The sequence below is a fragment of the Crotalus tigris genome, unplaced genomic scaffold (genome assembly GCF_016545835.1).
Source record: "Crotalus tigris isolate CLP2741 ecotype Arizona unplaced genomic scaffold, ASM1654583v1 scf7180000024514.4999324561:1519799, whole genome shotgun sequence".
Taxonomy (NCBI): Eukaryota; Metazoa; Chordata; class Lepidosauria; order Squamata; family Viperidae; genus Crotalus; species Crotalus tigris.
Genome location: NW_024100687.1, coordinates 558,166 through 571,299, shown reverse-complemented (window position 1 = coordinate 571,299; position 13,134 = coordinate 558,166). Strand labels below are relative to the sequence as shown.

At 41.5% G+C, this 13,134-nt stretch overlaps 1 protein-coding gene across 3 annotated transcripts in view; it reads left to right on the top strand.

Moving 5' to 3' along the window:
• Positions 1 to 13,134, top strand: part of SH2B2 (SH2B adaptor protein 2) — an 81,755-nt gene that overhangs the window by 26,073 nt on the left and 42,548 nt on the right. The window lies entirely within an intron of this gene.

Below are 13,134 nucleotides of genomic sequence, written 5' to 3'. Positions count from 1 at the left end.
AATGTAAAATAAAAATAAATAAAATTAAAATTAAATATAATGAATAAATTAAAAAGAAAGCAAACAACCAACTCAGAGGGCAGATTTGATGAATTACTAGGTTTTTTTCTGCCATCAGTTTTCTATATCTCAATTTACTTTAGAGAAAAGGCAAAGAAAAGTATGAGACATGGTAAGAATTCACACAATGATGTTTGGTATCAACATGTGATTGAAAAAAGATTTACTTCCTCTTTCATTGCGATCTGAGTCATCTGTTAAAATTAGCAGATTTGATTACAGAAAAACAATTTTTTCCATGACAGTCTGGGAAATCCAATGCCACAATAGTTTTGGAAACATTGAGAGTCGATGAGTCTTTTAAATGGACAAAGACATGATGCTCTATGTTTCTCAAGTTCGTTTGCTTAAAAACTTGCACTCCCTGTGAATTGTTTTTTCTAGATTCTGAGAGCAGAATCTCATTTCTTGACGCATTGTGAATACATCCTGATGTCTTGCAAAGTGCAAAATTACAGGCATGGGTTCAAATATGATGACTTGATTTTTCATTGATGGCTTTTTACTTTAGATTTTTCCAGGTAAATTTTCACTTGGCATCCAAGAAGACTTTCAATATTGTGGCTGTTGAATTTTTAGGGATTTGATACAGCAAAAGAAGAAAGTAATGATGATTATTGTATGTGCCATCGAGTCATTTTTGATTTCTTGTAACCACGCAGAACAAAATAAAAAGTACTTATGATATAGATGAACAAAAAAGCTACTGAGCATGACCCCCGGGCTTTGTTTTTCCCCTTATGGTGAGAGGGATGGAAGGATTAGTTCTGACAGCTCAAAACTAATTCTTTCATTCCCACCACTAGCACCACCATCCAACCAGAACTGATGAAGCTTCTTGGATGAGAAGCGAAGTGTCTTTTTTTTCCTCAAGGGAAAAACATAGTCCAGTTGTCTTTTGAAAAAGCACCTTTGAGACAACCTGAGCTACAAATATTCTCCTTTATCGGTCTTGCTAATCTGGACTGCAAAGTGATGAATTAGACTTCATTTTCCCCTTTAGTTATATCCACATAGAAGCAGAAGCTTAAACTGAGGTGGGATTTAGCCAGAGGTAGCAGAATTCTGCTCGTTTAAATGTCCAAACTATACCTGAAGAAAGGGAGACTTTAGCCCTGAATTTTTGCAACATTTGTACTCAACAGAATGAAAAGGAGATAAGGCTAAGCTTTCAGCTAGTCCAGGCAACCTTGGCTCTTTTATGACTCGTGGACTTCAACTTCCTGGCTCAGGAATTCTGGGAGTTGAAGTCCACGAGTCATAAAAGAGCCAAGGTTGCCCACCCCTGGTCTAGTCCTTGCGTTCTGACTTTTATTAAAATGGATTGTCTACAGTCTTGGTGTGTATTTGAGGAACTGCTGGAGAAAACCACAAAATTCACACGAGAGTTTTCTCTCTGGCACAGCTTTGCACTGGAGCCCGAGCCAACTTTCTCGTGGTGCCATTTGGTGCCGCCTTGTATCTCTCTGCTGTTTAATAGTTGAAACTCTTGCGAAATTCCCTGAATGCTGAGTCGTAAACTGGCAGGCTCACAGTCTCAACAATTCCCCTTTATTGGCTTTAAAAAGAAAGAAAAGAAACAAAGCCTTGACTTTCTTGTGAATGAAAAGCAACCCGATTGTGACTCTTCATTGCTTGTCATTCCTCCATTTTTATGTAAAAACTGAAATCTTCTTCCTTTGGGGGAAGAGATATGTCATGATCTCAATTAAATGATGTTCTTGAAAATTGAAAAACCTTTTTCCTGGCAATTCTTGCTTCTCATGAACTTGCTCTTTTTCTAATTTTCCTAGCCAAAAATGGGCTGCTGGTTAGGATTCATGTTTGTTTGGACCAGGGGGGTCTCACAGATTAACTGTGATCTGTGTTTCCTCTTCCCAGTTTAAGTTTTCAGAGATGGAGTTGGATGGTGTATCCACTATAATCAGTTGTGATTTTTTTTTTTTTTGCAGGATATTAGAACATCAGAGCTTGAGGAAAGAACACTAATAAGCAAGTGCAGATCTTAAATTATTTTCATATTTTTAATAAAACGTGGAAGATCCCTTGCTGCTTTGGTCAATTAAAAAACTCTTATGTGCGTCCATTTCCCCCTTGAGATAATTTTTCCATCTATCAGGAATTTGTAGTCAGGTTCAACTTTTGTGAATTTATCATTCAAAGCAAAATAAATCAAAGCTGCCTAAACTGAGTTCTAGTCCTTATGGTTCTTGACTGAAATAAAATACATGAGGAAAATCTCAGAAGCTGAGTCAGCAAAAATTCTAATTGGTAATATAGCGACTGGTTGCTAACAACCGGTTCAGGTTACGATGGACCCCCACAAACGTTACTTACAGCCTGGTTCCTAAGTTCCGACAGCTGAGCATTTTGGGTGCTCAGAAGCCAGCCTGCATTTACTGCTGTTTGCATGGTCCCATAGTTATGGGACCATGAATTTATAAATTTTTGCGCAAAATAGGTGTGTGCTACTGATTTTGGGGGGAAATGCCCCATTGCAAACAATGGGTATACTTAATGGCTGCCCCGTTTCCTTAACAGCGGCCTGTTGAATCAGGTCTGGTCATGTGGTGACCTGCTTTTCAACCATAATGACTTGCGACTGAAATGGGCAGGTTCCATTACAGCCATAAGTTGTGGACTACCTGTACTAGTTTGCCTCTTCCACAGAAGGCTGCTTTCCCTGTGGACTCTGGTGTATTTTCTTAATAAGAAATGTTGATTCTTGTTTATATTGCCCCACCCACATTTAATTTTATTTTAATTTCACAATATATAGACCAGTGGTTCTCAACCTGTGGGTCGGGACCCCATTTGGGGTCGAACGACCATTTCATGGGGGTCGCCAAACAACGCAGTCCGCCATTTTTCCCCCCCTTTTCCTTAGCTGTGCTCCTCCCTTTTATTCTATTGGCTTTTGAAAGCCAATAGAATAGACTCTCTTGAATAGAGTCTAATTCTATTGGCTTTCAAAAGCCAATAGGAATTGTCCAGGCTGTCTCTACCCTGCTGAGCCCGCCAAAAGTCCCATTCTGCAAACGGTGCTGCACCAGTTGAGTAGTCCTCGACTTACGACTGGTTGAGTAGTCCTCAACTTACAACCGGTTGGGGGTCGCGGCATTATAAAGGTTGAGAACCACTGATATAGACAGATTTAACCATAGTTTCAATTGGGAAAATGTGACCATTCTAGACCAAGCCAAATCCAAAAATGCCAGGGGATTTCTAGAAGCCTGGCACTCCGCCAAATTAGCCATCGATAGACACATAGACATTAACAACAGCTATAGACAATGCAAAAGAGACAATCACCCAAGCCAAAAAGGAACAAAAAGACCCTAGCACCTCTCCACCAGCAATCAGCCCCCAGATCAGCATATAGATTAACTTCAAGGTTAACATCAGACCAACAATCAAATAAACAATACCCCAATCAAGAAACTGCCAAAGAAGCCAACAGCAAATTGTTGTTGTTAGTTGCGAAGTCGTGTCTGACCCATCTCGACCCCATGGACAACGTTCCTCCAGGGCTTCCTGTCCTCTACCATCTTCTGGAGTCCATTTAAGCTCACGCCTACTGCTTCAGTGACTCCATCCAGCCACCTCATTCTCTGTCGTCCCCGTCTTCTGTTGCCCTCAATCTTTCCCAGCATTAGGCTCTTCTCCAGTGAGTCCTTCCTTCTCATTAGGTGGCCAAAGTCAGGGCTTTTCAACCAGTGGTACGGGTACCACCTGTGGTACATTGGCACCTGGCAGGTAGTATGCAACCATCCTAGAAAAGTGGTTGCGGGGGAGGGGAATGAGCTGAACCAGTGGCAGCACCGCACAAGCCTGAGCAAGAGACGGCTGGAGCTGCAGGGCTGTCAGGGCTCAGCAGAAGCGCCAGGATCAGTGCCGCTTTCCAGCTGATTGGCGTTTCTTCGGGGCTATCAGGGCTCAGCGGAAGCACCAGGATCAGCGCCAGGCTCCAGCTGGAGCTCGGCACTGATCCTGGTGCTTCTGCTGAGCCCAGAAGAAGCGCCGATCAGATGGAATGTTGCAGCCTCTCCAGGGTCTTGTGAATTACATTCAGATGCTTGGCAACTGATTCATATTTATGACGGTCACAGTGTCCCAGGGTCATATGAAGTGACCAAAATCTGCAACTACCCAGCAGACGGGGGGGGGGGAATAAAAACCAAACACCCCCCACCCCCACTGCCAATCCTCAACAGAAATGCTCACAACAATGAAAATCTCGGACAGGAGGAAGAGCGCCAACAGGCAGGCAGGCAGGTGTCTTGCTTGGCTGTGGCTTGGGGGGCACTTTTTTCAGTGCCATTGTAACTTCGAACAGTCACTAAGCGAACTGTTGTAAGATTACCTGTACTTTATCACTTTTTTCCTTTTTTGGGGGGGGTCATCATGTTTTTGACACCTTGCTAGGCGACTGGTGGTACTCGGATATTGCCGTCTCCTAAAAGTGGTACAATGGGTGAAAAGTTTGAAAAGCCCTGGCCAAAGTACTTGAGTTTCATCTTCAGGATCTGGCCTTCTAAAGATCAATCAGGGTTGATCTCCTCTAGGACTGACCGGTTTGATCGCCTTGCAGTCCAAGGGACTTGAAGAAGTCTTCTCCACCATCATAGTTCAAAGGCCTCAATTCTTTTGCCCTCAGCCTTTCTTATGGTCCAACTTTCACAGCCATACATTGCAACTGGGAAAACTATGGCCTTGACTATACGCACTTTTGTTGGCAGGGTGATGTCTCTGCTTTTTAGTATGCTGTCTAGATTTGCCATAGCTTTCCTCCCCAGGAGCAAGCGTCTTTTACTTTCTTGGCTGCAGTCCCCATCTGTGGTGATCTTGGAGCCCAGGAAGATAAAATCTGTCACTCTCCATTTCTTCCTCATCTATTTGCCAGGAATTGAGATGCCATGATCTTGGTTTTCTTAATGTTGAGTTTCAAGCCAACTTTCAACTTTCAAGCCCAACCAAAAAATCTCTAAGACCATCCCCACCAAAACCAACAGAGCAAGCCACCAGAATATAAACTGATAGCAAACTGCACTCCTTACCAGCGCTGATGATGTTACCTAGTTTGGGTAATGAAATCTCTGCAAGAAAACAAGCAAGCTTGGAGAGCACCAAGGACCCCTCATGTCAACCCTGAGCTACAAATATTCTCTTTTATTAGAGTTCTATTTGAAAGTGGAATATTGACTTGCTAAAAGCATTGGTTCTTTATATGCAGGAAGTGGATGGCTGTACAATATGTTTAATGCTTCAGTCCATGGCTCTATGATCAGTCATCCGAGTGATGAGTTTCAAGTAGATGAAGCCATCCGCCAAGGAAACCTGTTCCTCTTGCATTATATGAATGGAAAACCCAGTGAAGGATGGAAAGATATTCAATATTACACTGGAAGAGGCAGTGGATTTCCAAAGCCCTATGACCTGGTCAGTTAGCTGTGTCTTATCTGATGGAGAATAAATCTGACAAGGAAGAGTTTGGCTGTCATTCTTATTTAGTTCTGGCAAACGTGGGAGGGGGAATAAAAGATAGGAGCATGTGAGGGAGGTAGTTCAGCAATGGAAGATGAAGTAGATACTTATGGACACAGTGATGGAAGCTGGGTCTCTTTTTATTATGGCATGGGAAGGCTGGTGCAGGCTATACACTCATGAGGTAACTCTGTCTCTTAGCTCAATCAATCTCACATAGAGTTAGGAAAGTCCTGTGCTATCTCAGAGAGAGGGCAGACTATGGAGGTAATAATTTATTTATGCCCTTATTATTTTGTAATCCTGGGCTGCTTTAATCATCACCGACCTGTCTTATGGTGAGCAAGCTCCATTATGGGCATAAAGTCAAGGACTATTTGTAGTCATTGAGTTCACCTGTTTTCTATGTTTTCCCAAAATATCAGACTGTAAATAAACAAGCAGGATTCAACGTAGCCTCCTAAAGATTTTTTTAAAAAAAAAACAACAATCAAAAAGTCTGATTAATCGTTAATTGTATCAAAGAAAGAAAATGGTAAAGAATCCACAGAGACTATCTTGGAGAAGTAAGGGAACTGGCATCACTACAACCAAGGGCAAGGTTGTTAGTGAGTCCTTCAAAACCGATGCCAGTCCTTTGAGGAAGGCCAAGTCAGGCAACAGACTCTACATGAAATAGCAATAGCAATAGAACTTAGAGTTTATATATCACTTCACAGGGCTTTACAGCTGTCTCTAAGTGGTTTACAGAGTTAGCATATTGCCCCCAAATATCTGGCTCCTCATTTTACCGACCTCAGAAGGATGGAAGACTGGGTTAACCTTGAGCCGCATTACGATCAAACTCCAGGTGATGGGCAGAGTTTGCCTGCAACACTGCATTCTAACCATTGCGCTACCAGGACTCATTGTTGGAACTTTATTGATATAGGCTATAATAACTATTTTGAAAGTGTCCCCTTTCTTCCCTCTTAAACCAAAGAGGGTCAGGGTGGGGCAGCCTTAAGTTTCTTTCTCCTGCTGTCTTGTCTTCCCAGGCTAATTCATGTTTTGCTGATGGTCTTTGCATTCCTTCTTCAAGGTCAATTCTGTGGTTCTCTACAGAGATAAGCAGTATCCATCTCCATTATAGGTATTTCCAGTCATAGCTGTAACTGTATTCTGGAATAGAAGTCAGATGCCATAGTGTGATGGAACTGAACATGCTTGGCATGCAAAAGGTCCTCTATTCAGGCCCCGGCATCTCAGGAATAAAATTTATCACCCATTGAAAGTGAAGACTTTGGAACATGTCCATGGATGTGCTTCAGACCACGCAATTGGATTCCACTATCCTTGAGCCAAGACTATGCTTGGAGCCGTGGATGTATCTAACCAGGATGGAGCTCTTCTGCCATTACTGGCTTTCTCATTGATGATCAGTGAAACACAAAACAGAGATTTTGTGTTTTTGGAAGGGAGATCCTAGCTGAATTTAGTTGTCAAGGTATCTGATTACCTAGAAAAGTTCTGGTCCCTGGATAGATTCAGGAAGAGGCTGATCTCTTTTAAAAATGTTTTAATGCTTCATGCATTTATTAAGCAGATGGATTCATTGGTCCCCAAATTTGATGAGCTGGTATGCATGCTTGGAGACTGTTGGGGGGGGGTATACAGGATTGTAGGCAGTTGTGCAAAATGGCTTATGGGAAAATCTCTTCACAGAACGGTTACCATGAGGCCTCCATCAGTTGTAAAACGTTCATTTTACCTGAATACTAATACCTCACTTCATCTGATGGTTTCTCTACTAGCTCTGCTTACTTTTATTCTTTTTCTTGCTAGGAGAGCATACTTCTCAAGGAAGCAGTTGGGGAGAGCAATTTATACTTATTTCTAAAAAAGAGCTTATAAGAGCCATTCAGTTTCCATTCTTGGAAATAATCAAATTGGAAGGCTAGCAGTTTTTACACCCTTATTTTTTTTGCATTAGAGACTTTTGTTTTAATAAAAAAATATCCAGTGGGTGACAGGTGCCGAAGGAAAGCACAGTGACAATCCAAGACATAAAGGTTCCCTTTTGTGTTCTAACTTCATAACTGCTGCTAGAATTAGAGAAGAAAGAACACAAAGACAGAAGATGAGAATAATGTCATCCAATAACCAGTAAAACAAAAGGGCCTTTGAATAATTGGCTAGGCTCGCAAGGATTGGAGATGGGCAAATCAGTCATCATAGTGAAATAGAGCCGCCATGCTGCCTTGGAGGTAGCTCTGCTCTGAATACCAGTCTGGAAGCGAACAGCAGGCAGGGTTGTGGGATCCCACTGAAATCCAAAAGTTAAACAGATAGAAATCTGTGGCTTGTCTGAGGCAGTCAAAGCCAGGATCCTTTTTTCACAGCTGCATAAATGTGGCTGGGCAACTTGAGAAACATGTCTGAGTGGTGGAGCCAGCCAGCTAAAAAAAGGTAGCAACGGCTTCTCGATTGTTGCTTGTGCCAGCAATATATTGGTGGATTCCACTATTTGGCTGGGCATCTTAAGCTCTAAATGGAAGCTTTCCCCCTTTCCCCTCCTTCTCCTCTTCCTGCTACATCCTCTAACCTCAGTTTACATCTCGTAGCTTCTCTATAAACCTTTATGCCTTGTCAGCTTGGAAGGTTATCTTCGATCAGAGCAGAAATACTTCCCTAGCACCCAGACCCTGTTGAGCTTTGCAGTTTAAAAGGTTTCTGAACAATTCCATGCAATAAAGAGCTGATACTGAAAGTAGGTAGTTGTAATGCTTGAGACAGCATTGTCCCCAAAAGAAAGGGAGTATGCAGATCTCCCTTCAACTCCCAGTAGCCAATCATCGCCTCCCTCCTGAATCTCACTTTCATATCTGACACAAAAGGGTCATTTCTGCTTGTTGGGTTGCTGGGGGGAGGGAGAATGCAAAGTTTAAACCACACTAAACTATGTACTATGTAAAAAACAGCAAATATAGTAGTGCTAATAAAAGTAGCCCAGTTTCATTTCAATTAAAGTAGTCAAACCTTGTCCAAATTCAATTCTCGATTGCAAACTTGGCATTCGGTTGGTACGACTAGCCCTATAATTCATCAAAACAGTCAACACCTTACATGTTATTCTGTTCACAACTTTTGTTCCATGTAATAGGCAAAGCAGCAGTGGCATTTTTTTTAAACAAGCTAAAATTTAGAGCCCAGCAATAAATATGCAAATACGACAAATGCTGGCAAGTGGAAGATTGATTGTCCCTCTCTGTAATACAATCATGCATGCATATCAGTTAATTTATCTTCTACTCGGTAATGAGAATCCATAATTATTGATGGGGTAAGAGAGAGGGTTCCACCCCCATACCATTCACCCTCTTATTAGTCTCTATTTAATTCTTGCTAATTTTATTTTTATAATGCTTTTATCATTCTGTAAGTCTCCCAGAGTCGCTTCAACACTGAAATGGGTGTCACATCAAATACAAAAATTAAAAAAAAAAGTTCTTCAGAAATTCTTGGCCAACTTTTTCTCCAAACTTTAGCTTGAATGATTGTATTTCTATAGGAATTATATTCAATAGTTTGTAAGAATAATACAAATTCTTGAGATATAGATAATAGTCTATCAACATATATTACACATGTAGACATAAAAATAAGATGCGATTGGAGACATTCACAGTGATAGAGCTCAATTTTTTAAACAATGGTTTGTTGAACATGTATGCTGTCCCATTCACACACACACACCAGTGGTTTAGTGCGTTTATTAATATCCCCCTCCCCACGACTCCCTACACCAAAAACCCAGAACTGTCCCAATTAAGTCCAGCCATAAGGAGACCAATGCTAGTCCATCGAGCAATGGCCAGTGAGTCTACAAGGCACTTGAAGGTTTCCCAATCAAAATAAACCCACCAGGCAAATTAAATCCACAGTACAAGAGGGTTCATGAGGCAAGAAAAGTCCAGAGTTTACAAGGCACAATCCAAAACAAGGCACTGTGTCAGTTCAAAGCAAGGAAGAATCACAATGACCAGAAAACACACAGCTAGGAAACGAGCACATTCCCAGCATCGCTTCCATCTGTCTGCTGTGCTAAATAGCCAGCTTCCAGTGCAGCCCATCAAGAAGGGTGAGGCTTTCTCCTTGTGAGTAATCTGGCTGACCTTCTCTGTTCGTGCCTTTTCTCTTCTCTACTTGTACTTGGATCAAGTGCAGAAGGCAGTTCCTCTTCCTCATCACCGACTGGCTGCAGCTCCATGCTTTCTTCACCTGAAGCCTCAGACTGTCCTGCTGCAGCTGTACTTGAGCCAAATCCCTGTCAGACAGCTGTTTGGAGCCATTAACCAATTCCCCTTCAGACATGCCTGGAACTAGTTCATCTTCCTCCAAGTTGATATGTGATCACAATTTGTGAATTTTTTTGCTAGAAACCGGCATTTATTTCTGATTCCCAGCAAAAACCACCCATTAGCTTAAATGGGTTTGCTTAATGACTTCTCTGTCTGTTTAATGCTTGCTTCAAGATTGGCTGACTTCCTGCATTGTGCTAAGACATAGTTTGCATGGAGTACAAATAAACCAGGGGTAATAAACCACAATCCCACTTACTAACCCAGAAGTGGGCAACAACGGCAAATTTACGACCTGTGAACTTCAACTTCAATTTCTGAGCATGGCTGGCTAAGGAATTCTGGGAGTTGAAGTCCACAAGTTGTAAAGTTGCCATAGTTAACAACCCCTGTGCTAACCCCAACCAGGCAAATGACAGGCAGAGTTTGAATCTGCCAAACGGTTAAGTCTCATTCCTAAAGGCAAATATTAGCACATTTATCCATGTCAATGACACACCCAGAGACCCCACTCCCATGAATCCATGGAAGGAAAAAAGGAAGTTGCATTTCTCTAAAACTACCATTCCATTCCCAGAAACGAAGACTGTGTGGCCTTCAGAGCTTTCTTCCTTCTTGAAGCATAGAAGAGCTCTGTACCATTTGACGACATGAAGTTGCATCACTAGCCCCTTCCTCTGTTGATACTGTATTGTCATTGGTCTAATGACAATACAGCTGCTGACTCAGGAATTCTGGGAGTTGAAATCCATGAGTCATAAAAGAGCCGAGGTTGCCTACCCCTGGTCTAATCATTATGACCTGTGTTAACATCTGCCAAGTTGCTAGCAAACTTGGTTATAATGATTATGGGATGTTGTGGGTGTTTTTGCCTGCTATTTTATGTTATTTACAATTTTGGTTGTGTTTTTATACCATTTTTACTCTGTTTTTAGTTGTTAGTCATCCAACATCCAAGTACATGAGATGGGTGGCTTTATTTATTAAATAAATAAACAAATGATTGGTGAATATACACAGCCCCAAGGATGTTATATCTTCCTTCAAAATGGGAGGGCCCTACAGGTAGTCCTCGGCTTACAACCATTGAGTGACAGTTCGAAGTTACAACAGGACTGAAAAAAAGTGACATGACAATTATTCACACTTACGACCTTTGCAGCATCCCCATGGTCATGTGATCACCTTTTGTGACCTTCTGACAAGAAAAGTCAATGGAGAAGCCAGATTCAGTTAACAACCTTGTTATTAACTTAACAACCATAATGATTCACTTAACAACTATGGCAAGAAAGGTTGTAAAACGCGGCGAAACTCACTTAACAACTGTCTTGCTTAGCAACAGAAATTTTGGGCTCATAAATCAAGGACTACCTATGTTTGACTTCTGCATTACTGAAAGGGAGAAAGACTGATGGGCAGGCAGAATAATGAAGTGGAGAAGGCAAGGGAGTTTCCTTTGGGAAGATTGACTTGTATTTCACACAATCAATATTTCCGTGATCTGAGGAGAAAAGGCTTCTGGGAGACGTGTTTTTTGTCCAGCAGCCTTGGCAGAAATTGGTCATCTTGATCCAGCTTCAGCCTGCCTTGGCAACGGGCAGGCAGTGCGATAGAAGCTCCATGTGAAGTACACGTACTCCAGGAATACACAGGAAATAGACCACCCCAGAGCCAGGAAAGGTAGGGGAATTTAGATGTGAATGTCCTTGAAAGGATGAGAAGATTTTCTTCTCTTTCAACATTGTGTTTCGGTTAATAAAAGCCACATTAGGAAAGCATAGTTGGTGATCTGATGTTCATGTGAATGCATTATTCTGTGCATGCATCAAAGGCAGGCAGTGTTTTGGCACCCTTTTTAAAATCACTTTTTTATGTGAAAGATGTACATGGAGACAAGGTAGAAATATTGCCATGGCAACAGGCCAGAATGCTTGGCTTAGATTTTCATGCTTTTTTTCCCCCAGAAGTTGGAAGTAATATTTTTAATATTTGTAGGACTGTGCAGCTGTTTACCTATTTGCTTTTATTTCCTATTATAATTTGGGCAATTGAGTATAGGAGTTCGTCGTTAGGTTTTAGCAGTGTGATCTTGGAGGACACAAATTGTAACGTAAGTGCCATTTGTAGACTCCACATCTCCCAACATATATGAGCAATGAGATGCATCTCCCCATCCCTTTCCTTTGGTTAGTGTTAATTTGGAATTTATGAAATGGTTGGATAAATAAACTGAAAAGGTAAGATTTTGAAACCCAGTATCATTTTAAAAATTGCGAGAGAACGGGGGTGTTTGCCAGGGTAATGGATCTTAGACGTCATGAAAGCTATTTAACTTTTTTTCTGAATTTGTTAAGAGGTTTAATCACTACTACTGTTAGGGCTCCCTCTTTCTCCTCCAGGTCCCACCTCTTCTGAAATAGTCCAGTACAAGCAAATCAAGTTATTTTGTACAGGCAATCCTTGACTTACGACCATAATTGAACCCAAAATTTCCATTGCTAAGTAAGACAGTTAAGTGAGTTTTGCCCCATTTTATGATCTTTTTGTCACAGTTGTAAAGCGAATCACAGTAGTTATTAAGTGAATCGTATGATCATTAAGCAAATCTGGCTTTCCCCATTGACTTTGCTTGTCAGAAGCTGGCTGGGAAGGCTACAAATGGTGATCACATGATCCCCGGGACTCTGCAACTGTCATAAATACGAGGGCAGTTCGGAAACAAACCTCCATTTGGTTATCAATGACAGACACTCGCAAATGCAGAACTTTTATTATGCACATTAAAAAACTACAGCATTACATTATTTTTTGACATAATCGCCATTCAAATTGAGGCACTTGTCATAACGTCTTACAAGGTTTGAAATTCCTTAGTAGTAGTTGCTTGGCACCAAATCTGGGCTATGGGAGGTGATCCAAAACATCCCAATGGAACTGCTTCAAAGGTTCTTGGGTGTGTCTCGCGGTGTGCAGGAGAGCATTATCGTGAACCAACTCCACACTGGAAGTCAGCATGCCTCTGTGCTTGTTATAGATGGCTCGTCTTAAGTTTTTGTAACATTTCACAGTAGACTTCTGAATTGATGGTCAAACCACGCTCCATGAACTTCACTAGCACTACTCCTTTGGCACCTTGACATTTGGCAGGATTTTTTATGGCACCACTTCCGGTGTGGTGTTGGTTCATGATAATGCTCGCCTGTATACTGCTAGACATACTCAAGAACTTTTGAAGCAGTTTCATTGG